Here is a 27,688-nt window from a genome sequence, read left to right as displayed (position 1 = left end):
CAAACTTGGCTTTTCGTTTCTAAAAACAGACGTGCCTATTATTAGACGTCTAAAAATAAAAAAATCGGGCATGTGTTAAACACGGCATAACTATAATAATTTAAACTGTATGGCTATGTCTAATAGGATAAAGTGTAACATGTATTAGGGTATGACGATGTAAAATTAATTAGTAAAACTAATCACATGTTTAATAAAATTAATCAATAACACCTGTTTAATAAAATTAATCTTACACAACTGAAACAACAACTAACAAAGTACACAGAACTAAAAACTCTTTAACATATAATCAGTAACACCTTACAATTTCAGCAATTAATTCAGCAACACCTAATCAGCAATTAGTAAAATTAATCACATGTTTAGTAAAATTAATCTTACACAACATTAACAAAAAAAAAAAAAAAAAACTCACAGATTTAACAACTCTTAACACCTTACAATTGCAACAAATTATTTCAAACAAATCACATACAAAACAATAACCAAAATCCTGATAATCAAACGAATTAATCATATATGACAACAACAACAACCTGTCGACGAAGATCTGCATCACGAAGCTTAGCTTCAATTTCTTCAACACTTAACGGAGACGCCTTCGTTTCCGTGAGTCTCTGACGGAGCCTCGGCGGCAAAGTTGGCGGCGATGATAGAGCGGCACCATCAACGGCCGAAAACTCCATGGCAACTCCGCCGTTCTCCGGAGAAATAGCGACTCCAACCTCCATCGGTGACTGTAACTAACGATTTTACGAATGAAATTTGGATATAAACCCTCAGAGAACCGATGAATCACACAGCTTATTGATTTGAGAAGAAAGTTGGAATTGATTTAGGAATTAAGTTGTACGTGGATGGATATAAGTAGTCTCCTGAATGCACACACGTTCCATATGGAGCCGTATATGTATATACATATACATGATCAACGTGGTATGGAAGAAAGGGAGAAGAAGATCTGTGATTTTGATTTTCAAATGGATTTGAAAGAGGGAGAGAGAGAGACACATTGAGAATATAAGGGTGTAATAAATGTTGTCAAATCATAGTAGACAAAAAGTCAAGAGATCTTTTGAGTTGGGTAGGATATTGTTGAATTTACAAATGTGCCCTCAAAAGCAAAAGAAAAGATGGAGATGGCTGGGACACGTGGGTAATTCTAGACCATGTGATGAGTTTTCATAGTTTTCTCATTTTAAAGGGTTTTCTCTAGAGCATTATCCATATATAGTATACCATGACATAATATAACACAACATAATATTTATATAATATAATATTAACTAAACAACACAAATAAACGTAATAAAAAATTGTTGGTTCAAATATAATAAAAGAGAAAAAATGTGTGTATACTATATTTGAGATAATATGCATGAGTTTTATATTTATCATATTTTTTTTTTGAAAATAGTTATATCAAAATTATTAAAAAACTAAACATTGTCCCTATTATAGTGTTTTTTCTGGTAATAGACGTTTAGTAGTTTTATGTATATTAATTTTAGAAATATAATTATTAAATATTTTCATGTAGCATATTCTATAATATTACTTTTTACAAATATAATGAGTTTTTATATTGTTTTAGAGTTGATTACACAGATGGTTCTTGTGGTTTATTGAATGTCAGTTAAAAAAATGCTATTTACTCATGGGCTTATTTTTATGTACATGTCCGTATAAATTCACGTTTCAACGCAAAAAAACATAAATTCATGTTTCGTGGTAAAAAAAAATAGAAATGAATCTGATCAAATGCAATAGGTTTTGATGCTTACTTTTATGTGCGTTTTCAACTGGTCTACGTTTTGACGTACGAATAATTGCAGATTTTGACGCCGCTAAGTTTTGATGCAAATGTAAGGATAGTGTAGTGGTTAGATGGAACCCCACTAAACGAACCAACACGCGTTCGATCCCTTTCTTTTATACAGTACAGATTCCATTTACTTTACTTTTTTATCCAACCGCAATGCTTATAGGTTACATTTAGTTAGATCGGATATGTTGAAACACGATGGTTGGCGCATTACATAACGCCTGGACTAATCCATTCGATGTTTGCAACGGGCCCGGCGGCGCGTCGCCCGTGGGTCATATTACTAGTATACTCTTAAAAAGAAAGGTGGGTGATTCCGACCTTTGTTTTTCACTTCACACCTTTGAACCTTTGACAAAAAAACACTATTAGCCTTTATCTATTACACATTCATTTCTAACTTTTGGTAATTGACAAAATTTGACCCACCAACATTTTCTCCTTAATAACTTGACACCTCATTTTATTTAAATTACTTTTATGACTTTACACCGTAACATACATCACATTGTTATACTTTTTATATTTATGCTTAACCACGTTAATGTCTAAATTATTTTTACGACTTACACTAGTGTCTAAATTACTTTTACAACGTTACAGCGCAACATCCGAGACATTGAACTTTTTTTATCTATGTCTAATGACGTTAATGTCATAGAAGTAACATGCGTAACAAAGCCAAAAACGCGTAACGTCATTTGTGGGCACCACATGTTAATGTGATCATCATTACGCGTGTAATGAAGTGACAGAAGCGATGTTGCCGCCGCAGTGCGCGTCACAGGTCAAAATTCTAGTTGTATACATAATGTAGCTCCCCGAGTGTAATTGACACGGAAGCATGGACAGGGCATAATGGAGGCCCGGGGTGCCCCTGCCCTCACCGATTTGTCGCGCTTGGTGTTAATTTTACCAAAATTTTGTTTTTTTTACTATACAATATTGGATTTTTAAGAGTACGCCCCCACCGATTTGGATTTTTAAGAGTAGGGTCCCCACCGATTTGGATTTTTTAGAGTCTGCCCCCATGAAGTTTACGTTCAAGCTCCGCCACTACACGGAAGTATAGAAGGTGAGTACAACCACACGAGTAAGCTAGTTTCGATTTGCCTTCCAGTTTTTCAAAAGCATACAAAACGGAAGGTTGGTTGTATCTTGGGCATACAACATTCTTTCACCGGCCACAAATGTCTACCCATCCACCTTCTATTATTGAGGTAGGACTTCTCTGAATGTCTACGTGCCCCACATGCTCAGGATTTTCTGTCTGTCACACCAATTGAAGGCTTGGGGCAACACATGTCGGCTGTGGAATACCGTGCTATCCTTAGATACCGACTGATGATTCCTTTGTTCCCAGTTGACGAGCCATGTCCGGTATGCCGCAAAGCGTGTTTGGATTCTTACGGCGAGCACGCGATCCACTGTAAAGAGCTACCAGGGTTTAAATATCGGCATGATTGGGTGAGAGATGTGTTATGTGATGTTCTTAAGCGGGCCGGGATCTCTGCCAAAAAGGAGGCTCCAGTAAATTTCCTTACTGACCCCTTAGAGGGGAGGTCCACTTTACGCCCGGCGGACATCCTTGTGTTTGGATGGGAAGGGGGGAAACACGCTTTTGTAGATCTAACTGGAGTCTCCCCCCTTGTCGGACTCAAGGACAAGGGCTTTGTCGTAGGGCAAGCGGTGCTCAAGGCAGAGGCGAGCAAAGTGGCAAAACATGACAAAGCTTGCCGGGAGAATCAACATGTGTTTTTCCCGTTTGCGTTTGATACCTTTGGTGGTCTCGCTCCTGACGCTGTACGACTCTTGAATCGGGTTCAAAAAGTCGTTAATAGTAATTCTTCGTCGCTAAAGGTTTCAAACTTTGTATTTAGTAGAATTGGTTTTTCTATTCAAAAGGGGGTGGCGGCGCAACTTGTTGCCCGACTACCTGCCATTGCTTTGTAATTGCCCTTTTTCATGTGGAATGATATAAAAGAAACCTATAATTATGCTAAAAAAAATAAAAAAATAAAAAAAAATAACGGTTGTGAAATAGAAAACTAGAAAAAATATTACTTAAATATATAATCACTCGTGTAATCATGTTTTGCAACTCATACGAAATATAGGGTTTAAGATGAGGATAAAATAAGGATATCATCACCCATGAATTCTTATTAAACGAGCAAATATCTTTTAGAGAGACGGGGAGAAAATTATGATTAGAAGTCAGGAATAAATTAATGATATCAAAATATCTATATTACTTTTATTTAACCTCTTTAACATTTTAATTAACTTTATTTAAATATTTCATACTTTTTAATGGTAAACATACACACCGAGTTAAAAAAATTCCTTAAATCTCATTATCTACTTTGCAAGACTTAAACTGGTACCAATTAAAATAGAGATAAACAACTGGTGCAGGTAAACCAAGAGACCATTGGCGTAAGATATCATTAAATATTATTTATTATTAAGTTGATAAGTTGAGCCAGTAATCAAATTAAGTTGATAAGTTGAGCCAGTAATCAATTATGATTAAATGGGTTTTTGATGTTGTCACATTTATATAATGTGTAAGGAGCCCTCCTATTCAAAATAACTAGTTGAACGAATCTTTAATCAAAATTAACCTTTCTTAAATTAAACCTTTCTTGAAAACCAGAAATAAAAATGTGAAAACAAGAGAATTTTAGTCTTCAATCTCACCAAACACACTATCTCACGACTGCCAAACTCATCGTAATCAGTTTTCGCTTTTGCTATTTTATATTTCTATAAGTACTACTTTAGTCGAATAAATAATTCCATAGTGGAAAAACGAGTACTCATGCCACAGTAAGGTCTATTTTTTAATAATATATGTTTGATTTTGTCTTTAAAAAGATTAATATTATATCACCCATGGATTAGTGGTTGAGGGAATAAATTGGTTCTATAATTAAAAAGGTTATGGCTCCTTTGGTACAAGTGGCCATGTGGGGATCATGCTCAATGGGGCTGCAAATAATTTTGTACCCGGGTTAATAACTTAATATGTACAAAAGAAATAAGAAGCCACGTTGACAAAGATGACTTTTTTTGACCAATATTGTTTCCAGGTCATAAACAAGTTAAACACATGATTACCCTTATTTTTTTTTTTTTGTATAATCTAGAAAATCACTAAAGAATGTTCACCTTTCATTATTCTTATAACAACTTCTTATGTGTTGAACACCTTTAATTTCCTAAATTCTGATTTTTTTGATATGGCAAATTATGGTTAAAGTAGCCATAGTCTTGTGGTGACAAGGAGTATAGTAAGGTGTTTTCCATAATAATTATGGTACGAGAACCATGGGAAACATTGGTATATAATAGGTATGTGCATGTTGTCGTAAAAAAATAACTAGAACTATAGAAGCAACTTTAATTCAATATTGACATAGATTATGAAAACACATTCACACAAAAACACCATTCTTGGTAAGAACATTCCCTAGTTTTTAATCCATTAGTATCTTAAAAAAGTTGATTGTTTATAGAATTTAATAACTATTTAAGGCGATTAAAAGAAACCTAATGAATGGTTTAATATGTTTATCTCACCGGCCACAAATGTTTACCCATGGCCATCTATCAAAAGATCTTTGGTCTAATGGTATAAGGTGTTGGATAAAGCTTTGCCTTTCCATATCACATATTTAAATTCCATTGGTGAAAATCTTTAAGCAGTTCAAAAAGAAAATATATAATCATTTGTTTGGTCGTGTTCGGCAACTGCTACGGAATTTAAGGATGAAGAAAAGTAGAAAATACGAATATCATCATCCAAGAAATCTTATTAAATAAATAAGATTTTTAGAGAGATGAGGAGAAAATTATGATTAGTAGTCATGGAATAAATTATATAAAAGATCTATGTTACTTTTAGTTTATTTGTTTATTTTCTTTTAAATTTTAACTAATGATTAAAGTATTTTTAACGACAAACACACGCTCCCTTAAAATCTATTTTGAAAGTGTAATTTTAACGGTGATAAACAATTGGTGTCACTAAACCAAGAAACCATTGGCCGAAGATGTTATTAATCACTATAAAGTTGAGTCAGTAATCAAATTATTAAATGTAGGTTTTGATGTTATCGCATTTATATATGTGTGTTGAGCCCTCGTCTTTAGTGAAAAGGAAACTTTAATGATCAAGTTTAGCCTTTCTACAAAACTAGAAATCTATTATCTATATTAGAACAAAACACTTTGGTGCCATTTGGCATTTGCTTAGGTTGCTTGATGACACGTGGCATCTCATCCTCTCCTCTTTTTTTCCTTTGAGCGGCAAATATTTCTTCCTTCCTACGCTCTTTTTGTTTTTGAAACCGCCAGAATTTTGGAAACTAATCAATTCTCTCAATCAATTGAAATCGTTATCCACCCAAACCCTAAATCATTCTTTCAACGGTTTCTCTCTGGCTTCACTCTACATCCTCTTCAAATCAAACTTGGATCCATGGATTATTTTCAATGAAGAATCTAACTAATGTTGGTAATCATATTCAAAGATTTTCTTTTTCTTCTTCATCTAATTGTCGCAAGCCCTAATCGCGATCACTTCTTTCAATTTTGGTGTTAGATTTTTGGTTTTTGGAGGCTGAATTGTGATTTTGTTATTGTAAACCGTAAATTATCTTAATTAGGGTTTCATTTGAACGTGTTTTCTTAATCTTAATTAGATTAATACTGATTCGTTTTATAGTGAATCGGGGATTCTTCCATCATTTTCTTGATTTGATTATCCTTAACTTGATATGCTTTAGGTTGATTTCGTGATTTATATCTTACAATATTTATGAACTAAACCCTAGATCTGTTTATTGAAAGTGAAATATAATTTTAATCTATATTTTTTGAAGCTGAATGTTTGATTTTGTTTTTGTGAACAGTAAGTTATTATCATTCAGATGAAATTCATGGTTGATATAGAACTTTGGATCCCATATGCTTTCTATCCATATGTTGTTATTGAGGAAGATTCAGGCGCTGGAGTTAGAGGCAAGAGTATGTTCATATCCATATACAGCAAAGAAATGGTAGGAAAAGCTTAACAGCAGTTCAGGGTATGAAAAAGGGAAATCTTGGGGACAGGCAACGGTTGGAGACATATCAATATATGAACACTATATCAGGATTGAAAAGGCTCGATTACGAGATGAACTTGACCACCTCAATTGAAAGAACCCTAGATCTCATCTCTCTACGATCAAAAGTACCCTGTAAGTTTTTTTTCTTAATCCATAACCATAACCTGATTCATGTAAGTTTCTTATGTTGATTTGTGTTTCATGTCTTTAAAATCTTGATTTTTCATTCCTTTGTTAATCGTTTAGGGTTTTTTTTTCAAAAAACGACATTCAACAAACCATCATAGAAGTCATCAATCTGGTATGTTAGTATTCGTTTCAATCTGTAGTCTGTGGATTTGAAGATTTTGAAGTTTGAATTTGATGGATTAATGTATGTTAGTTACAATATATATTACTTACTATTAATACTGATTTGATGAACTGATGTATATCAGTTAGGATTGATATCGAGTTGCTGGATTGATATATATTCGTGTTAAGGACTGGTATACTGATTTACAAATGATCCGACTTATATTCGTGTTAGTTTGATCGGCGATATGAATAGGACAAAATGATCTATTGATTAGTTTCATGAAGGCTTGCTATTGCGTATTAAGGTTATAAATCCGTCTTTATCATTCTTATGTGTGATGTGTCTGTTAGGATCGGTTATAACGGCTATTCAAATCAGTTTACTTTTCTGTTTGACTTTTTGGTCAAACCTGACTGAATCTGGTAAACTCTGATTTTTGCTGATTGTAATCAGCTTCTGGTGACCTGGTCAAACAGCGGCTGCTGTTGACTTTTGTTGACCAGTAGGTTGACCCAATCAACTTGGACCGGCAGCGGCAGTGGGTTGTAAAATGATCATAGCAGCTGCTGATGATCCTGAGCACCAAAAAATACAACTAAACACTCAAAAGCTTAAATAAAAACGATACAAGAATTTACGTGGTTTGACCTACATCTATAACTGCACTAGCGAGTCTATTTTATTTCTTTTGAGGTGGTGAATTACAATTACATCAGGGTTGTATTTATAGGTTAAATATTTAGGGTGACTTGAGTTGATAAAAATAGGAATGGCAGGGAGGTGTTATCTACTATGGGTCGGGTTGCAAATCTAAAAGTACGTAGTAATTGGTATTAGCATTTAGAAGCGCTGTGTAACACCTCGAATTTTTGTGTCCAATGATGTGTTAACACGTGTCATTTGTTTACACGTGGCATCTATAATAAATAAAGGACTAATTTTGACAAACCTTGAAAGTATATAAATTCGAGGGTTATAAATGTCAACAAGGGTAAATATACGGTATAGTATCCCTAAATAATGCTTAAACCTTCAATCGAATAAATTACAGATCGTACAAAAATAAAACGCGGAAGAAAGTGAGAGATTACAAACTACAGGGGTTAACTGTGTCAACATGTTTAATAATACCTCTGAGTGACCCTTTAACGTCCCAAAGACTTTGTAACGGTATTATACCCTCACTAAAATAATATATATGAATTCCGCGAAGTTTCGATATGAAACGAGAAAGTTACGATCAAATTCGTAGAAGAAGGGTTAAAAGCGTCAACAGTGAAAGTTAAGGCTTTCCAATATAATTAATAAATAAACCGGGGACTTAATAATGCGGGTAATTAACACGAGGCCCCTATCGGTAAATAACCGAGGGCCAAACCGCAAAGTTACCCCTTCAGAACCGAAAGGTCAGGTGAATCATTACGAAAGATTTCGTTATTAATGGCCCGATTCTGTAATAATTACAAAAAGATTTAAAAATCCTGAAATCTTAACCTTAGGCGACCCGCGTAAGGTTTAAACATAAGTTGAGGCGGGCCGCGAGCCTCCTCTATTTCGCGTCTGATTTCTTAACCTTTAGGCGACCCGCATTAGAAAGCATGGGAACTCCCATGCGGGCCGCGTAAAGTGCCCAGATGCAGAAACCTTGTAGTTTCTTGACTTTTGGAGCTTGTGAACGATCATGCACATAATTATGGGGCATGGGCACCCTATGCTCGACCCATAACACTTAGGGGACACCTACCATCACCTCTGGTCTGATTGTAGGAGTTGTAATGATCAAAGATGCTTGGCATTGGCTATAAATAGCCACCTTAAGCTCATATCATTCACACAACTCAAACAACTTCCATCTGATTATTCTAAGTGCTCCCAAGTGTTCTTCTTTGCTCCATATTCAAGTCCTAACTTCTGTAAGTTGCCTTGATCATTCATACTTCAGTTTATGCTTAGTATTTAGCTAAAAACCAAACCGTCGTAACTACGGTTTGACTTTAAAATAACTCAGTGATGGTTCAGTCTTATGACGAACCAAAAGTAGTTTTGAGTTGGTATTTATGTGGGTATTAAACCTCTAAAATGGTTCCCCCTGATCACCACTCTAACTATGTCAATTATCGAGTCAAACGTGCGGTTAAAAAGTCAACAGAAAGCTATTTTGGCGATTTATGCATAATCTGTAATATATATGTTATGGAACCTGTTTTGACAATCATAAAACTTGATGATAAGTATATAAACCTGTTTGCGCTCGTTTGAATCGATCATTTACTGTATAGAACCGGTTCGGAGCCGAATGTCGCAAAAGTTTGACTTTTACTTTGACTTCAGTTCTGACCCGTTTTAGTGAGGTATAGATATACCTTAGGACTCTCTTAGGACCAGGTCACATGTTGGTATAAGCCTCTGTGGTCGGTTCATGAGTTATCCGAGTCTTTAGCGCATTTCCGTCATTCGCCTAAAAGTTGACCGTAACGGCCTTTTAAAATTAAAACGAGTATTTCGAACACGTGAACGGACCAAAACCTTGCTTGTAAAATTATAAGCATGTCCTTGAAGTTTCACGTCAATCCGAGGTCTAGAATGAGAGTTATGCTAAAAGGCGCACTTTTAAGAAAGTTTTATAATTAACGGCGCAATTAGCATAACGCCCATCTAACCCAAGTTTTCGTCACCAAAACTTTTACCCACTGTGGTAAAATAATATTTTGGGAATTTTAAAGATTTTTAATAATTTTTACCTTGCTCATAACCTGCGGTTATGGCTACGGTTCGGTAAATACCGAATATGCCCTTTTTGGCCAAAACGGGAGTTCTACAAGGTCTTTTGACCCGATTCCAATTGCCACTGATTTTAAATAATAAATAAAGTATTTTAAGCTTTATAAGCTGTTCGGGAAACTCAGATTTCCTGTAGAACTCGAAAATCCCTTTTAAAGTCTTTAAAATGACCGAAAAGCCCCTACGGGGCTTAATATAAACCTAAACTCGTTACGGGCATTACGGAAGGTATCCTACTGATACCAAAATACTTTTAAGGCATATTGACTTAGGAAATAAGCGTAGGACTCTTATGGTTAACCGTTTCGCCTATTTGCGCACACGGTACGGCTCATGGAACTAGTTTTCGTGCAATAGCCGATACGGGTCAAATTATATTATTTGAACCCCAAAATCCAGAGTATGAACTATAAACCCATATAAAACAAGTCACTGAACTTGTTGGGTCCAAATCATACTCCATTCTCGGTTTTCGCCTTTTCGTGCGAATTAACCATATCTATATATCGGAATCAACCGGTTTAAGCTACGGCTAATACAAGGACCGTTAGGATTCTAAGAGGTTAATTAAAACCTTCGTTCCAGATTAGGAGCCCCAGTAAAAGCTATCCGTGACTTGATCTAAATTAAGGATTAATACTTGCAAAGGTAAATACTTTTGACTTATTTCCCCTATATGGGCTTGGGTTACGGTATATTAATACCGCTTGATTGAGCATTATATAATTCCATCGCTTAGGTGGTTAATTGATTAAATATGATCGGCTCATTTAAACAGTTTTGTTGCTTATAAGCCTTTGGGGGGTTTAATGACCGTTGTCCCGGATATCCTCGGCATCATTTTACGAAATGGCCACGACCATCGACATCCCGGTGTAGGCGTACACCCGGTATAAAGTGTCGACATTAAAACTAAAAGACGTAGCCGTTGGTTTCTGTACTACGGTTTTACGCAAACGTGGTGTGTCTATAAATCTTTAACCCGGCACGACCCGGGCTACTGAACGCATAAAAGAACATGTAAAACGTTCACAAGATCATTATGAATTTCCCAAGTTATAAAAGAGTTTGTGCCTTGTGCATTCAAATCAATTTTAATAAACATTTTCAAATGTGTCAGTTGAATGTATTTACCAGTGTAAACTGACGTATTTTCCCCAAAAAGATTAAGTGCGGGTACCTAAACGTAATTGGCTGGTATTAGCTCCCTAGCGTCGGGATAAGCCTCGCAAGCTTGATTGCAGTATCTGATGGAACAATACTTTATCTGTATTTACGATCCACTGTGGATATTCAACTTCTGTAATACATTTTGATATTACAATCAGAGGTTGAAATTTATATATTTATCTTATGCTTCCGCTGTGCATTATATAATTGTGTGGTTTGACTATATTGTTGCCAACATCGTCACGGTAATCCCCCACCGGGCCCACCGGTGAGACACGTGGAAATCGGGGTGTGACACGCTGAATAATGTCAATCTAGGTTTCTGGTGCCGCACTAGAATACAAGAAAGTAGAGGTCGAATACACAGTTATAAGTCGGATCATTTGTAAGTAATGTAATATGAACTGATGAACTAAAGAAGAATTAATTAAACTCGGGAAGTCGTTTGGTAAAGTTATGAACACTACGTGTAATGTTGGAGCGAATAGAATTCAAGCCTTTATTGATTTGTGAGCGTTACTGTTACATATTATGTTGTGTTGCGCCTCCATAATGTCTGTGACTCTTTGGCTTATTGCTTTGTGTGCTATATTGTTTATAGCCTGAACAAAATCAAGCAATTGCAACGATATCGTGTTATGCTTCATCATCAAAACCGGCTCATGTACCGGTAATCATTGGCTTATTTAACCACCAGGTAGCTTTGTTTAATTTTTGTATTCAACAATTTTCTATAAATTAGTATGTGGTGTTCTTTGTATATATTCAATAGTATAATGAAGTGATTGTTTGGCTTCTTATCTCTGCTCAAATGGTTTGATGAAATTGTTGTTAATTGCATCGTGTCTCTGGCCTGTTTAACATGATTAGGCATGTTTCGCCAACCCTAGAATACACACATGTTGAGGTATTTGATATTTTGTTGATGTTCATTTTGAAGTAGAATGCATAATGGAAGCTTGATCATATGATTTATATATGCAGGCTATAGTAATCAAGTAATGGCCATGTCAGTGGCAAAGCTATGTAAACCAATCTGTTCGTTTTCCTTCGCTTTCGTTTGTTTTTCATACCCTATACATACAATTTCATCACAACAGTTACTTGAACAATCAATTAAATCAGCCATCGAAGCCAAAAGTTACCGTCAAATTGCCGACAGTTTCAGTTCTGTAATCGGTCTACTCTGCCACATAGACAGACGAAAAACATTGAAGAGTTAATGAAGGAGATGGTATCTAAGTTCAGATTGTCCCCTAGGAAATAACTGGTGGTTAAGGTTCTGAAGTCAATGCGGGCTAATAAAGATGTGTATAAAGCTGTTGAAATGGTTATTTTTCTCGAAGAAATGTATATACAAATTGGGTTCGAGAGTTATGAGTTGGTTGTTGAGACGTGTTTAGAATCCAGCTTGTTTGTTTTGGCTGGTAAAGTTATTATGAGGATGACGAACAGAGGTTTCATACCGTATATAAAGGCAAGACAGAAAGTGTTTGATGGATTGGCTGCTGTTGGTGAATTGGAGTTTGCTTATATTGTTAAAAAGAAGTTCACAGAACTGAACTCTTAGCATTCTAAGAAGCATGGTTGAACCAAATTGAAAATGTGTCTATGAAGTAGATGCTAACTCAATGAAATGTGGCATCACTGTTCACTATAGTGAATTTAGAAAATTTTGTTTTACTGTTTGATGCCTATTTGGTCTCAGTTTTCATGTATTTGGACAAAAGTCGAAAATAGTTATATTTCGTTGTTAAGTTAATGTATATTATCTTAAGGTGAAAAAGTTGCTGATACATATTAATTTTCGGTTTGGGATCTGTTTCAACCCTTAGACGTGAAGCCTAAGTTTGGAAAGGTCTAGAACAAAAATGATGATCTACATGGGCTTCAATGTCAGTAGATGTTATATGTTTGAGTTAAGCCACCCGCGAAGCTCGCGGGATCTTAGGCTAGTTAAGTATGAAACCGAAATAATTTGTCTTTGATCTCACCAATCACGCTATCTCACCCATTGTCAAAATCGTCATGATTGATTTTGTTTCGCTTTTGCTATTTTATACGTAGTACTTTACTCGAATAAATAAGTCCAAATTAGGAAAATGATCGAGTTATCCCACAATGAAGTCTGTTTTTTTTAATATATATGTTTGTATTGGTCTTTAAAAAGATTAATATTATATTACTTATGGATTAGTGGTTGAGACATTTAATTATATATAGGGGAATGTTTAATTCTGACCGATAAATATTATGAGAACCGTAAAAACAAATTGAAAAACCACAAACAATTCAAATTCGAAATTTTTTACACATATCATTATTATTTAAATACAATATTAGAAATTAAATTTACACGTTTAAATTTACATATATTGCTAAATATTGAAAATTTATACATGTGTAAATTTTCTCATTTACACATTTAAATTTGTTGTATATAACAAATTTACACATGTGTAAAAATTTTAATAAGAGTCATTTTGAGAGTAAAAATGAATTATTGATGTTGGAATTTTTTTTTTGATGTTATATTTTAATTACATCGAGGTTTGTATTAAAAAAATTGGTTTTGATTGGTTTTCTCATTTATTCTCACGGTTCTTGCAATATTTAGCATTCTCAAGATAACACTCTCATATATGTGTGTGTGTGTGTATATATATATATATACCAATAAACAAAGCTAACGAATAGTAATTTTACTATTATACTATATATATATATATATTAACGCCTCTATATTTTAATATTATAACAATAATTATTTTCTTTATTATTTTTCTTAACTTTAATGATCTTTTTTATCACGGGTTGGGATAAACACTACCCGATACCATTTGCTCATTCTTGATCACGGGTACCGTACGAACAACAAAGGTAACATACAACTTTTTTTTGTTGATTTTCATACAACTTTTTTTTGTTGATTTTCTTCAACTTTTAATGATTTCTTTTTTTTAGGTTCAGGGATAGAGATGAGCTTGGTGCCAACCGATACCGAATCAGTAGTGGTACCGAAAATACTGGTTACGGTACCGGTACATAAAGATAAAAACCGGTAGTGAACCGGTACCAGGAGTGCCAAAAGTTGGTACCGAATTAGTACCTAAGATCTTTCAGTTCGGGAAATTCGGTACCGGTACCCATTACCATTTGCTCATCTCTGACTATAGGTTTCATACGAACAATATCATTACCATAGAACTTTTTTGGTTGATTTTCTGTCGGTTATCTTTTAGTGTTTTTTCTACATTTTATTTTTTATTCTTGTGAGCGATTCCGTGCGCAATGCGCTCATAGAGATTTCAAAAGATATGTAAACACAAACTAAATAACAAAAGAAGTTTGCCGCAACGTGGTGACGATGATAAACCTAATATAAATTAATACATTAAATTTAATTATGTAAATATTGATTTCTACGCCTATATTTATTTTAGTTTAGTATACTATAATTATATACATAACATTTAACAAATAGATCACTAACATTGTATTATTATCATCCTTTCTAGTTGGTTTTAGAAAAAGAGGTTATGATTCCTTTTGTTGAAGTGGGGATAATGCTCCATGGAGCTTCCATATTAAGTATGGATTAGTGGTTGAGAGATTTAATTGGTCTTATTTAATTTTCTTAAACACTTCAAATTCTTGAAATTTAATTCCATGCTATGCCAAATCATTTTCATCGGTTAAAACGACTCTTTTTTTTTTAACGGCCAACAAACTCAATCCCGAGCACTCTCGGCGCACCCACTGGACAAACGGAGTGCTCCGAGAGTAACCCGAGTCCACCACCAATTCCGGGGAAAACCCGGTAACCCACCCGCCCGTAGGCACGACAGTGAAATTACCGGTAAAACCCGTTTGGCTCAAGGATCCAACCCAGGGTTCCCTGGGTCTCCTATCATTGCCCACCAGTGCCTCACTCTGCACCAAGTGAGAGTCGAACCTGCATCTCTCAAGAGAAATACAAGCCCTCCACCACTTGATCTAGAGATCATTGGCGTTAAAACAACGACTCTAATGGTATAAAGGAGTGTTGAATATTAGTGTAAAAAATTAGGAGTGTGTATATATATATTTGAAACTTAAACTTCAAAAAAATTAGGAGTATATTTAGTGAGTGAGTTTTTGTTGTTCTAAAAAAAGTATATAAAGGGACTTTTGATTTAAAGTTCACATCGATTATCAAAACACATTTGCACAAATAAGGGCAGACCTACCTATGTTAGAGGGTGGGCAGACCTACCTATGTTAGATGACGGGCCTATGGGTTGCCCCACTTACCTATCTTGGGCTACTATCGCGTGGGCCCAACAGGATATAAGCCCAATAGCAGCTTACCTTGCCCATTAAGGTTTTCCTTACATAAAATGGGCTGGAAACTAGGATCAGAAGACACAGGCAACATTTAATGTCGGATTAGAAAAGGATCTTTGGCTGGAAACTGTACTTCCTAGCCGGAAACATTAAATGAGGCTGCCATCTTACTGTTGGGGGTCAGACACGTGTCTGAGCCCCCTGAAGACTCTCGGAATCCGTTGGATCATCTCATTAAAATATCTCACATGGGAGATAAGGTCTCGGGGTTATATAAGGGGGAGAAAGAATGATCATTCGACAGACTTGAAGGTAACGCATTAAGAGCTCTCTCATTTATTACCAACCAATATTCCCTTGCATTAAACACACACATCTATTGGATTCACACCTTAGAGGAACATTCCGGTGATCACACGCATCGGAATAAACTCCTCAAACTTTCCGGCAAGTTTACTTATTCTCACGCCGGAGCGTGGTCACGGATCCACCTCCCAGGGCCCTCCGTGACGAAGCTAACGGTTTACTTTTTGGTAGCAACGAAGACCGGGACATCTTGACGTCAGCGAAGACCCGTTGAACGTCACGATGGATTTGGGTATTCGACATTGGCACCATCCGTGGGACCGCAGTCTAGCTGGTGTTTCCACTCTGAAACTTCGACGTTAAGATAACACGTTTTACAAGAAACAACATGACAACTCCGCCCAGCTCACGTACCATCCAGACGGTGCAGAATGATCATGATAAGGTTACGATGGAAGACATAACTCATGAGGAAGAGAACGAAAACCAGGTGGAAATTCTGGAAAAGGAGGAGGCCATTACTCCAGATTTTGTTACCATGCACAGGGAGAAGTTAAAAAAGTATCTAGAGGATCTAGAAAGACAAGAGAAACTTGACAACCTCAGGGCTAGATTGTCCTTCGACACACCTTCTGACCTGGAAGGGGTGGATCCACAAAACAAAAGCAGTGGCAATGATCCACTTGAAACCTTCATGACAACCCTCAGGCAAATGACCTCAAAAGAAAGAGAGGACCTCATTACAGGGAAGAAGCAGAAAGGAAAAGAAAAGGAAAAGGAAAATCAACGCGGTGATGGTCTGGATCAACCCTACCTCCCTAGGGACTTAGCTGAAATTTCAAAGTTCACTAGAAGAATTGCTGAAGCGCCCATGCCTCCTAAGACAAAGCTACCTCCAAACTTCGACAGGTATGATGGAACTAGAGATCCTGAGGATCATCTCCATGCCTTCAGAGGTGCTGGGCAGCTGGGATGATGGCCCATGCCAGTTTGGTGCCACATGTTTGTGCAGACCCTGACGGAGGGAGCCAGGCTCTGGTTTGACAGCCTTCCCCCCGGAGGGATCGACAGCTATGAAGAGCTAAATGAAAAGTTTATGAGAAACTTTGGCCAGCCAAGAAAAGTGGTCAAGAACCCAAACGAGATCTTGCACATAAGGCAGAGGGACAATGAGCGAATAGATCAGTACATGGAGAGGTTTGTCAAGGAAATCATGAACATTAAGGACGTCCCGGAGGTCATGAAGATCAGTAGTTTCATCAACGGGTTAAAACATGCACAACTATGCAAAAAGCTGGGGGAGGAGTTCCCAGACTCGTTTGACAATCTCATGGACTAGGTCGGAGCCTTTGTCAGGGGCAAAGACATAGTTATCAAAGCTAAGGAGATGAACACCCCACCCCGAAGGGTCAACCCAGCTGCAAAACCTCTCGAAAAAGGTACACCTTACTCAAGGAAACCAGCTTTTGATAGAATGTTGCATGATAGAACGAGGCCCTCGTATTCCCCATATAGGCCTCGGGGGAGAGGCCCATCCCCCTACTCTGACAACTTCACCCCTCTCACTAAAACCCCAAGTGAAATACTGGCCACTTAGAGGGTGAAGAGCTCTTTCCCAAGACCGCCACCCATAAAGCCCGGGCCGAAGGCACAACCAAACGAGTATTGTGACTTCCACAAAGGATTTGGTCACAAAATCGATGATTGCATGTATCTAAAGAAGGAAATAGAGGCCGCGGTGAAAACAGGCAAACTGGCCCATTTGGCTAAAGAAATTAAGGAAGGGGGGACCGCAAAGGGAAAGACGTGAGGGAGCCTGGAAGGGCAGATGTAGACATGATTCGAAGGAAGGATGAATTTGATACCACCAGAAGTGTAAAAGCCAGAATTCTGGGCTCCCCAAACCGCATGTAAGCTCCCATCTTGATGCCACACCTAGAGGAAAACGAGGTACAACGACTCCCTCTCAACATCTCAGCCATAATAGCAGGCCACAAGGTGGCCAGAATACATGTGGATGGGGGATCCGGGGTAGAAGTTATATATGAGCACTGTTCCCTCAGATTTGACATGGATGTAAGGGATAGACTCGAGGAGGATTCTATCCCCTAGCAGGTTTCAACAACAGTGTATCACACCCTCTGGGAAAAATTAGACTCCCATTTATAGTCGGGGTAGGGATCGCGTCCGAACTATAAACCTAACTTTCACAGTGTTCCGGGCACCCTCAAAGTACAATGCAATCCTAGGAAGACCTGGGATTGGAGATCTGCAACCACAGACATCAACCCTACACGGAGCTCTAGTGTTCCAAACGCCAAAGGGCTTGGCTTGGGTGAAATCTGCATATGAAGTAATTTCCTCCGTATCTGAGGGAAAGATACCTGAGAAATCCCAAAAGGATGGGGTCGAAGAATGGGTCCTTTCTGACAAGTTCCCGGAGCAGACAATCAAAGTAGGAAGTCACCAGAGTGACAAGTGTAAAATTGCTCTCAAGGAGCTGCTCCTCCTTAACATAGACATATTTGCATTTCAACGAAGACCGGGACATCTTGACGTCAGCGAAGACCCGTTGAACGTCACGATGGATTTGGGTATTCGACATTGGCACCATCCGTGGGACCGCAGTCTAGCTGGTGTTTCCACTCTGAAACTTCGACGTTAAGATAACACGTTTTACAAGAAACAACATGACAACTCCGCCCAGCTCACGTACCATCCACACGGTGCAGAATGATCATGATAAGGTTTCGATGGAAGACATAACTCATGAGGAAGAGAACGAAAACCAGGTGGAAATTCTGGAAAAGGAGGAGGCCATTACTCCAGATTTTGTTGCCATGCACAGGGAGAAGTTAAAAAAGTATCTAGAGGATGTAGAAAGACAAGAGAAACTTGACAGCCTCAGGGCTAGATTGTCCTTCGACACACCTTCTGACCTGGAAGGGGTGGATCCACAAAACAAAAGCAGTGGCAATGATCCACTTGAAACCTTCATGACAACCCTCAGGCAAATGACCTCAAAAGAAAGAGAGGACCTCATTACAGGGAAGAAGCAGAAAAGAAAAGAAAAGGAAAAAGAAAATCAACGCGGTGATGGTCTGGATCAACCCTACCTCCCTAGGGACTTAGCTGAAATTTCAAAGTTCACTAGAAGAATTGTTGAAGCGCCCATGCCTCCTAAGACAAAGCTACCTCCAAACTTCGACAGGTATGATGGAACTAGAGATCCTGAGGATCATCTCCATGCCTTCAGAGGTGCTGGGCAGCTGGGATGATGGCCCATGCCAGTTTGGTGCCACATGTTTGTGTAGACCCTGACGGAGGGAGCCAGGCTCTGGTTTGACAGCCTTCCCCCCGGAGGGATCAACAGTTATGAAGAGCTAAGTGAAAAGTTTATGAGAAACTTTGGCCAGCAAAGAAAAGTGGTCAAGAACCCAAACGAGATCTTGCACATAAGGCAGAGGGACAATGAGCGAATAGATCAATACATGAAGAGGTTTGTCAAGGAAATCATGAACATTAAGGACGTCCCGGAGGTCATGAAGATCAGTAGTTTCATCAACGGGTTAAAACATGCACAACTGTGCAAAAAGCTGGGGGAGGAGTTCCCAGACTCGTTTGACAATCTCATGGACTGGGTCGGAGCCTTTGTCAGGGGCAAAGACATAGTTAGCAAAGCTAAGGAGATGAACACCCCACCCCGAAGGGTCAACCCAGCTGCAAAACCTCTCGAAAAAGGTACACCTTACTCAAGGAAACCAGCTTTTGATAGAATGTTGCATGATAGAACGAGGCCCTCGTATTCCCCATATAGGCCTCGGGGGAGAGGCCCATCCCCCTACTCTGACAGCTTCACCCCTCTCACTAAAACCCCAAGTGAAATACTGGCCAGTTAGAGGGTGAAGAGCTCTTTCCCAAGACCGCCACCCATAAAGCCCGGGCTGAAGGCACAACCAAACGAGTATTGTGACTTCCACAAAGGATTTGGTCACAAAACCGATGATTGCATGTATCTAAAGAAAGAAATAGAGGCCGCGGTGAAAACGGGCAAACTGGCCCATTTGGTTAAAGAAATTAAGGAAGGGGGGACCGCAAAGGGAAAGATGTGAGGGAGCCTGGAAGGGCAGATGTAGACATGATTCGAAGGAGGGATGAATTTTATACCACCAGAAGTGTAAAAGCCAGAATTCTGGGCTCCCCAAACCGCATGTAAGCTCCCATCTTGATGCTACACCTAGAGGAAAACGAGGTACAACGACTCCCTCTCAACATCTCAGCCATAATAGCAGGCCACAAGGTGGCCAGAATACATGTGGATGGGGGACCCGGGGTAGAAGTTATATATGAGCACTGTTCCCTCAGATTTGACATGGATGTAAGGGATAGACTCGAGGAGGATTCTATCCCCTAGCAGGTTTCAACAATAGTGTATCACACCCTCTGGGAAAAATCAGACTCCCATTTATAGTCGGGGTAGGGATCGCGTCCGAACTATAAACCTAACTTTCACAGTGGTCCGGGCACCCTCAAAGTACAATGCAATCCTAGGAAGACCCGGGATTGGAGATCTGCAACCACAGGCATCAACCCTACACGGAGCTCTAGTGTTCCAAACGCCAAAGGGCTTGGCTTGGGTGAAATCTGCATATGAAGTAATTTCCTCCGTATCTGAGGGAAAGATACCTGAGAAATCCCAAAAGGATGGGGTCGAAGAATGGGTCCTTTCTGACAAGTTCCTGGAACAGACAATCAAAGTATGAAGTCACCAGAATGACAAGTGTAAAAGTGCTCTCAAGGAGCTGCTCCTCCTTAACATAGACATATTTGCATTTCAACGTGGAGACATGACAGGAATCCCGAGGAGCTTGACTGAACACCGGCTCAATACGTGCACCTGGGCAAAGCCAGTCAGGCAAAAGAAACGGAGTATGGGCTCTAGTAAGAGGATGGCCGCCTGTGAAGAGACCAGGAGGTTGCTTAGAGCCGGAATAGTAAGGGAAGTGAAATACCCATCTTGGGTTGCTAACCCGGTTATGGTCCAGAAGAAAGACGGAGGGTGGAGGATGTGCATTGATTTTCTAGATCTGAACAAAGCATGTCCCAAGGACTGCTACCCCCTCCCAGAGATAGACGTCCAAGTGGACTCCTTATCTCAGTATCCCCTGAAGTGCTTCTTGGATGCCTACAAAGGATACCATCAAATACAGATGTCAATGGAAGACGAGGAAAAGACCGCCTTCATCACAGACGAAGGAACATTTTGCTATACCAAGATGCCCTTCGGACTCAAAAATGCTGGTGCCACCTATCAAAGGTTCATGAATGCCCTTTTTAGGGAACAACAGGGACGAAACCTGGAGGTATATGTTGATGACATTGTTATCAAAAGCTTGATCGAAATGGCCATGATAGATGACATAGCCGAGACTATTCGAACCATGCAAGATGTGAATATGAAGCTGAACCCCAGGAAGTGCTGCTTCGGGGTAGAAGAAGTGAGGTTCCTGGGAGTAGTGGTTACTAAGGGTGGAATCAAAGCTAACCCGGAGAAGACTCAGGCTGTGGCCGAAATGCGATCCCCCAGGTCCCTAAAAGACATCCAACAACTGAATGGAAAGCTTATCGCTCTGAATCGCTTCTTTTCAAAGGTAGCTGACATGACCCTTCCTTTCATGAAGGTACTGAAAGACTGCCTTCAAACGGACAAGTTTAAGTGGACCTCTAAGGGAGAAACTGCTTTTCAAGAAATGAAGGCCCACATCTGCAAACTCCCAACTCTAGCTACCCCAGTACCCGGGGAAGATCTGCTTTTGTATTTGTATGCTTCAAAGACAACCATAAGTGCGGTTATGATGGTGGAACGGGAAGGGAAGCAGATACCAATTTACTTCATCAGCAGGACCCTCAAAGGTCCTGAGAAACACTATATGCCCCTGGAGAAGTTAGCTTTAGCTCTCGTTTTCGCGTCCCGGAGACTCAGAAGATACTTCCAAGGACACAAGGTTACCCTAATGACAGATCAACCCCTCCAAAAAGTACTAAGAAGGCCGGAGTTATCAGGCCGACTGGCTAAGTGGGTAGTCGAATTAGGAGAACACTCCTTGTAATTCAAAGCCAGAACTGCCATAAAGGGATAAATACTGGCCGACTTCTTGGCAGAAGTCCCTGAGGATGAAGAAAAACAACTTTTAAAATGGGAAGCTTTAGAAAAGAAAGAGAAAGAGAAGGAAGAGGAGGTAGTGTGGAAGTTGCTTACGGACGAGGCCTCCAGCGAAGAAGGTAGCGGGGCGGGCATTACGCTGATCAGTCCTGGGGGGGTTGAGCTAACCTATGCCATCAGGCTGGACTTTGAGAATACCAACAACACTGCAGAATACGAAGCCCTTTTAGCAGGGATGAGGCTAGCAAAAAAGATGAAAGCAAAACATGTGGAAGCTAGTACTGACTCACAGCTGGTGGTCAAACAATACCAAGGAGAGTATGAGGGCAAAGACAACACAATGGCTCAGTACGTGGCAAAGGTAAAAGAAACAGCCGAGGCTTTCAAGACCTTTAAGCTGGAATACATCCCCTGCGGGAGAAACAGGAAATCTGATGCCCTCAGCAAGCTGGCCTCCGTGGCATTGACCACCTAGCGAGAGAAGTCAAAGTGGAAGTCCTGACTTCCCCCTCCCTCGGCACAGGGGAGGTAGCTGCGATCGAAAACGTGCAAGAGACGTGGATGACACCAATTGTAAAATTCCTCAAAAACGGAACATTACCCGAGGGAGACTGGGCAGCCAGGAAGGTAAGGGTCAAAGCCCTACAATATGAATTGATTGATGGAGAACTTTACCGAAGATCATACCTGGGCCCATCCCTGAAGTGCGTGGACAACGAAGAAGCTAAGTATGTGATCAGAGAAATACATGAGGGGATTTGTGGAATGCACTCGGGGCCGAGGACGGTAGTGGCGAAGGCAATGAATGCGGGATTCTATTGGCCTCGAATGTATGAAACAACATCAAAGAAAATCAAGAGATGTGATAATTGCCAGATTCATGCACCTATGACGCACCGCCACAAATACCCGATGATACCCATCTCAACGTCCTGCTCCTTCCAGAAGTGGGCCATCGACATAATCGGGCCATTCCCAGAGGGTCCAGGAGGGGTCAAGTACGTGGTGGTCGCCATTGATTATTTTACCAAGTGGATAGAAGCAAGACCCTTGGCAAAAATAACCTGGGAGCAAATGAGACGATTTGTGCTAGACAACATCATTTGCAGGTACGGGGTCCTAAAGGAATTGGTGAGTGACAATGGTGTCCAATTTGCTGGAAAACCCTTCAGGCCATGGTGCGAGCAGATGCACATACACCAAGTGTTCACCTCCGTCACCTATGCCCAAAGCAATGGATTGGTGGAAAGAGCAAATCAGAGCATTATCAAGGGAATGAAAGAGAGACTCGGAAGGAAACAAAAAGGATGGTTGGAGGAGTTACCATTTGTGTTGTGGGCATACAGGACCACACCCAAGGACTGCAACAGGGAAACCCCTTTCAGCTTAACTTACGGGACGGAAGCAGTCATCCCAGCTGAGATAGGGTCCCTAACTGCCAGAATGACGCTTAGGGAGGCGGAGAACGAACAAGATCTCCTGATGAACCTGAATTTGCTTGAGGAGAGGAGAGAAGTGGCAGCAGTCAGGGAGGCTAAGTACAAATAACAGCTTGAAAGTTACTATAACGCCAAGATGAAGAAGCTTAACCTCGTCCCGGGGGACCTGGTCTTAAGAGCAAACGAAGCTAGCCTACAGGAGAGCACCTGGAAATTGGGGCCAACCTGGGAAGGACCGTATCGGGTCACGTGGGCAAATGGCAAAGGAAGTTGAAACTGGAGACACTTCAGGGCAAAGAGGTCCTAAGAACATGGAACCTCATGCAGCTCAGGAAATATCACATATGAACCAGAAGAAAGTCTTTTAGGAAAAACGGCCAGGGAGCCACTTTTGTAATGATTAACTGATAGTCAGGGGCTTACCCCCAAGAAGAAAACCTTTTGTAAAAACTTGTACCGGGGAAACTTAATCCCCAAGAAATGAATGGTAAACGGACAACTCATTTGTCCCCTTTTGACAAAATAACAGGTGTTATATCGAGGTAGACGTGCCTAGTAGAACTATAAGCCTAATAACAAACGAACACATGTGCACAAGGTATATCAAACATACCAATCACCCGGCTGTGGGGCAGAATAGGGTCTAGCTAACCCAGAGAAAGCGGATAAACAAACCAAAAATATAATCTCACATTATAAGCTTGTCCAGCGATTGTCCTCGAATAGGCAATCCTGGTTTATCAAACAAACCATAAGCACAACACACTTCTGTAAACAAACTACAAAAAGAAGTCTTTCTTTATTTATTCGCAAAACGAATGTACAATAGAAAACACTATTGGCATCAAAAAGAAAAGGCTGTTACACAAGCGAGAAAGCATGATGGACAGGCTAAAACGCGGTTCCTTGCAAACGACCAAAAGCCTCCAGGAAAACGCCAACTTGATCCCCGGCAAAAGCTCCTGCCAAAAAGAAAAAACACACCGAAAGACAAGCAAAAACAAGATAGCAACATATAGTCGTAGGTCATATGATTAAGTACAAGGAGAACCCCCACACAATGGTTTTCCTTCCAAAACATCAATAAGTTAAAGGTACCCTAGAAGTACATTGTTATTCAGATTACAACCATATCGAAGTGGGATAATGTTCAGAAATTACTGGGAGTCACCCCCAGACAAAGATTTCAGAGACGAAGGACCAGCGGGGGTAAACAGGGCTTTCAATTCATCGATGGATATCATGGGATACTCCAGGATCTTCTCAAGAAGGGCCGGGGTTTTACCCCCAAACTCCTTGTCCAACTTAGATAGCCGCTTCTTAGATTTAGAATTGTAAAGTGGAGTTTCCTTCCTGCCCAGACCCTGAGCAGAGTAAATATACCCATCCTTCAGCCCTGCCTGGTACCTAACGTCCCGGTACGCCCTATACACCTCCTCAAGACCACTCTTGAAATCCTCCGATTGGGAGACATCAGTAAGAAAGGCTCCGAAGCCTTCAGTAATCAACCAATGCTTCTCTTTAGCCAACCGCTGGTTATCATCAGAAGTTATCCCATAATCAGCATACATAGTGTTCAGCTGCTCCTGAGAAACGGAACCAACCTCCTTCAGATGTTTCAGCTCAGCGGCTAACTCCTCTTTTTCCTCTACCAACACCGCCATCTCCCAAGCTCGCTCCCTTCGCTCCAACATAGCTCCATCCCCTGAGTAAAAGACATCATAAAGAGTCCAAAAGCAGTTGAAAAATAAATAAAAAAAGAGGGGGGCGGGAGAAAGGCTATGTACCTTCTCTTATTGCAGTTTTCACCCAGCCTCAACCACTTGACATCGAAGTTCAGCAGCAACAGATTGGGAAGTCTTGAGTTCACCCTTGAGTCCTTCATTCTCCTTCCTCAAATCATCAACCCGCTGCAGCATGCCGACACCCCTAAAAAAGCTCTCACAGAGTGGCATGCTGTACTGATCCTCAAAAAGGTCATCCCTCAAAGCAGAATTCATGAACCTATGGGGGGGAGGAACAACATGACTCAAACAATCCCTGGCAGTTTCAGGGGTCCCTATCACTGAAGAATGAGTTATTTTCCACTTAGGAACATAGGTGAAAGGGAAGGCATCAGCAAACAGGGGAGCCAAAGGAGACCAGCGAGCAAGACCCTCAAATTGAGAAGGTTTACTGGTCCTAATAGCATGATGAGGAGAAACCTCAAAAGCTGAGGCAATACGAGCAATGCTTACTTCTAGAGTCTTGTCTCGAACACGGGAAGAGGAAGGGCCAGCAGGAATCTCTATTGGATCATGAGAACTTCCCTACTCAGACAAAGAGAGAAAAAGAACATCAAAAACCTCCCCGAAACAAAGCAAATGTAAGGCAACAGGTAAAGAAAGAAAATAAACTCACCAACAAGGGTGCACTCACAAGGCTGGATGACCGCAGGTGATTAGACAAAGAACCTTTAACCCTAATAGGGGGATGTTCAGAAACAACTTTCGTTGCAGGAGGGACCTTTTGCCCGCTGGCACTCCGGAGCCTCTGCCGGATGTCACGAGGGGCAGGAACTGGCTTAGGGCTAACAGCTTTCCTCATGCGAACTAGACGGCTCTCCAGGTCCCCCTCATCATCGCGATCAGAGTGCCCAACTTGAAGAGGATCAGAGGAACTCTGCTCCCCATCAGAGGAAGCCCCCTCACCTTCTTCCACAGCAACAGGCCCCCCGGTCTGAACAGACCCTCCAACCACCTGCACCTCAACATCCTGGTTCAAACCCGGTTCAACTTCATCACCAACCACAAACTTCACACTTCGGGAATCCCCCTGAAGCAAATTCCACAGAGTCAACTCTACACAAGAGAAATGCTAAAGATGACTACACAAATCTTAACAAAAAATGACAAGCAAGAAACACAAGAATACCTTTTTTGCCAAAAAAGGCCCTGGGACAAACCGAGTAAGAAGGGCTCAGACCTCCCATAGCCAAAATCCCTTCAGAAAAAGTAAAGGCCCTTGTTGGGTTCTCACACATACGCTTCCACTGGACAGTTTCGTCGGCAGACAAGGCAGGAATACTGTCTTCAATAGTGGCCTCGGCGTCTCTTAGCGGTGGAGACTCTAGTATCATAGCAGCGGAAACAAAGATAAACCGACTCTTCCACTCTTTAGGGTAAGTGGAAGTCGGCATAAAAGAATAGCAAGGCCGAGACACACTGTTCTGCCGTTTGGCAAAGGTGAACCAATCCCCATCAGAGATCAGTTTATAAAACATGCAGAACAAGGGGACAGACGGCTCGCCGGAGACGGCCACACAGGATAACTCAAAATGTACTACTCTCATAAACCCTAGGGGGTGCAATTGAAAGAAATGAACCCCGAAGTAACGCAACAAAGCTATCTTGAAAGGTGAAAGGGGATACCGGACTCCACAGGAAGAGAATGCCAAGGTGTAAAGGGCAATCCGACAAAGGACTCCAAGTCCTTCGCTTGGAGAAAAACACTTGGGTATCTTGTAAGTCTCGACAAAGGACTCCAAGTCCTTCGCTGTCAAAATAGAACAGATCATTGAGCGACCGGTGCGACTCATGATTAGGAAAAATGGTAATCGGAAGAGTGTAAGGAAAACAGAAGAAAGGGGGTTATGGCGGAAATTGAAGGAAGGTTCAAGAAACCAAGGGGGTATTTAAGGGAAATAACTGACAAGAATGGAGTAAACCGTCACATCGACTTTATTTCAAAATTAAAACCGCACAACACGTGCTCCAATAGGATTAAACCCCAGCCGTCGATTACTAACAATTAGTGGCACCCTGGAAAGAGAAAAGGGAACACACGATGATTACCTAGGGAGGGGCCCACATCCTTAGCCCAATGTAACTGTTCTCACGAGTAATTATAACTCAGCCCTGGTTTATGCGATTTAAATCTCAAAACCAGGGACTAAAGATGACTTGACGACGGGCCTATGGGTTTCCCCACTTACCCGTCTTGGGCTACTATCGCGTGGGCCCAATAGGATATAAGCCCAACAGCAGCTTACCTTGCCCATTAAGGTTTTCCTTACATAAAATGGGCGGGAAACTAGGATCAGAAGACACAGGCAACATTTAATGTCTGATTAGAAAAGGATCTTTGGCTGGAAACTGTACTTCCTAGCCGGAAACATTAAATGAGGCTGCCATCTTACCATTGGGGGTCAGACACGTGTCTGAGCCCCCCGAAGACTCTCGGAATCCGTTGGATCATCTCATTAAAATATCTCACATGGGA

General features: G+C 40.3%; 1 long non-coding RNA gene across 3 annotated transcripts; it reads left to right on the top strand.

Moving 5' to 3' along the window:
* Positions 1-6,023: 6,023 nt before the first annotated feature.
* LOC110889810 lies at positions 6,024-12,992 on the top strand. Of its 3 annotated transcripts, XR_004873382.1 has the most exons (4): positions 6,024-6,350; positions 6,748-7,077; positions 7,192-7,246; positions 12,179-12,992. It is a non-coding gene; the product is annotated as an uncharacterized LOC110889810 (long non-coding RNA). The 3 variants fall into 3 exon arrangements; XR_004873383.1 differs by lacking the exon at positions 12,179-12,992 and having other exon boundaries at positions 6,024-6,346; positions 7,192-8,096; XR_002563979.2 differs by lacking the exon at positions 12,179-12,992 and having other exon boundaries at positions 7,192-8,096.
* The last annotated feature ends 14,696 nt before the right edge of the window (positions 12,993-27,688 follow it).

The sequence above is a fragment of the Helianthus annuus genome, chromosome 11, assembly GCF_002127325.2.
Source record: "Helianthus annuus cultivar XRQ/B chromosome 11, HanXRQr2.0-SUNRISE, whole genome shotgun sequence".
NCBI classification, from domain to species: Eukaryota; Viridiplantae; Streptophyta; class Magnoliopsida; order Asterales; family Asteraceae; genus Helianthus; species Helianthus annuus.
Note: the sequence above shows the minus strand (reverse complement) of the source record. Positions and strands in the feature narration are given on the sequence as shown.